At 56.2% G+C, this 2500-nt stretch overlaps 1 non-coding gene across 1 annotated transcript in view; it reads right to left on the bottom strand.

Moving 5' to 3' along the window:
* Nucleotides 1–114, bottom strand: part of LOC124576680 — a 1910-nt gene extending 1796 nt beyond the window's left edge. The window contains exon 1 of the ribosomal RNA XR_006972598.1: nt 1–114. This exon is cut by the window's left edge and continues 1796 nt beyond it. This is a non-coding gene — a ribosomal RNA (small subunit ribosomal RNA).
* Between the last annotated feature and the right edge of the window lie 2386 nt (nt 115–2500).

Genomic DNA, 2500 nt, shown 5'->3' with positions numbered 1-2500 from the left:
CCATAACTGATTTAATGAGCCATTCGCGGTTTCACCTTAATGCGGCTTGTACTGAGACATGCATGGCTTAATCTTTGAGACAAGCATATGACTACTGGCAGGATCAACCAGGGAGCTGCGTCAACTAGAGCTGAGCAGCCGGCCGCCCGGGAGTGTGTCCCGGGGGCCCGCGCGAACACGCAAGCGTCCGCTCAATTATTCTGCAAACAGGAGGAGGCTGAGCTCCCCTGCACCATACACCTCGAAACCCTCTCAGGTCCCGGCGGCGCGCAGCGCCGTCCTAAGTACTTGGTCGGGTTCGAGAGAGGCGCAATCGCCCGGAGTTTGGCGAGTAGACGCTTTAGGTGCGACCACCCGTGCTCCCAACTGAGCTTGCCGCTGCCGACAGAGGCCCGGGAGCGTGCTGTCGTGGCATTGCCGGCGGGAGACAACACGCGCCACCTACGGTGACCGGCAGCTCCAACGCCAGCGCCACAGAAGGACAAAAGCCCCACTTGGGTGCCGAAGCGAACTCTCCCAGCACAGCGCACGCGCCAACACGTCCGCACAGCTGCGATACAAACCACCTGCGAGAACCGCAGAGGCGACCGAGCAGCAGACGGCGTCGCGGCGCCGAGCGCCGGGCGGCGGCGCATCCTCAGCGCACACAGTCCTCAATCGGACCAGCACACTGCAGATGTCCACCGCGCTTCGCACCGGGCCCGCGAGGACCTACTTTGGCCGCACGGCGCCGCGTGCAGGGTGCGCCGGCGCGCAGCTGCGCCGCCTGCCGCCTCCGTCGGCCGGCGCGCCTGCCACTGGCCGCCCCCACCAGCCGGCTGTAGCGCGTGCGCCCACGCACCGCGCGGCCAGCACGCCGGGAGGCCCCCCCTCACCGGCCGGGGACGGTCCCACCCAGCCACCGCCGCGTATCGCTTCACACCCAGATGCCATTCACGTTCGTGGGCATGGTGGGTATCGCTGGAACAACCGGTTGGTAGCTCAACCGATCGTCGCCATCACTGATTCACCTCTAGCGAGAACAACCGCACCACAACGGTTTACCAGTTGTTCATTTGCGTAACGTCACCAGCAAACGTAGGCGTCCATCGCCATTTGCAAATTCAACGATTGTTGCATGCCTGTGTCAGGTGTCACGACACACTATGTCTGCCCACATACACGCAACAACATGTGCACGCTTCGCGAACACGTGGAAGGTGGCCCCCGTACGTATGCGATGTCCATTGCGCGAACGACTGTCAACCGGCCTCTGTCGCATGTCGCAGATGTGGAACGCAGTGCACCATGCTATCACGGTGTGTGAGAAGAGACGACTACGTCTGACAACACGCGCCACTACATCAACAGACGGCTCATGCTGATCGCCATCCAGGGCATACCACACTGCAATCCAGCTCTTATAGGGAGACGACACGTAGCTGAGTGCACAACATTTGGACCGCATGGTTCGCCGTTGTTGGCGCAGTCGTTGTACGGTCACATGTACCACGATGTATCATTCAGTACATGAGGACCAATGTGCAGTACAGTGTGTGATTTGGACGTACAACATCAGCGGACAGTTGACACAGGCCGTACCACAGCGTAGGCTAAGTGCTTCGCCATGCAAATGCCAATGAACAACTGCAAATGCCAATGAACAACTGCAAAGGGCATTGAGCATGTACGTCCTGCTGCCATCCACATTACAGTGTATAGCTGCAAGGTGTTTAACATGAAGCGATACACTGGGGACCGGGCAGTGCGAGTAGCAAACTATATTGCGGGGGTTGCAGTTAGGCAACACTACACTAATTTAACGCGTCGTATGACAATTACAGAGCAGGTTAAGGCCCAACGTGTGTTGGGTTAAGGCCCAACGTGTGTTGGGTTAAGGCCCAACGTGTGTTGGGTTAAGGCCCAACGTGTGTTGGGTTAAGGCCCAACGTGTGTTGGGTTAAGGCCCAACGTGTGTTGGGTTAAGGCCCAACGTGTGTTGGGTTAAGGCCCAACGTGTGTTGGGTTACAGCACAATATCGGTTACGTTACGGCGCAATGTGGGTTACGTTAAGGGGCAATGTGGGTTACGTTACGACGCAATGTGGGTTACGTTAAGGGGCAATGTGGGTTACGTTACGGCGCAATGTGGGTTAGGCTAAGGCGCAATATAGGTTTCATTAAGGCGCAATATAGGTTACATTAAGGCGCAATATAGGTTACGTTAAGGCGCAATATAGGTTACGTTAAGGCGCAATATAGGTTACGTTAAGGCGCAATATAGGTTACGTTAAGGCGCAATATAGGTTACGTTAAGGCGCAATATAGGTTAGGTTAAGGCGCAATATAGGTTAGGTTAAGGCGCAATATAGGTTAGGTTAAGGCGCAATACAGGTTAGGTTAAGGCGCAATACAGGTTAGGTTAAGGCGCAATACAGGTTAGGTTAAGGCGCAATACAGGTTAGGTTAAGGCGCAATACAGGTTAGGTTAAGGCGCAATACAGGTTAGGTTAAGGCGCAA

Source organism: Schistocerca americana, unplaced genomic scaffold, assembly GCF_021461395.2.
Source record: "Schistocerca americana isolate TAMUIC-IGC-003095 unplaced genomic scaffold, iqSchAmer2.1 HiC_scaffold_257, whole genome shotgun sequence".
Lineage (NCBI taxonomy): Eukaryota > Metazoa > Arthropoda > Insecta > Orthoptera > Acrididae > Schistocerca > Schistocerca americana.
Note: the sequence above shows the minus strand (reverse complement) of the source record. Positions and strands in the feature narration are given on the sequence as shown.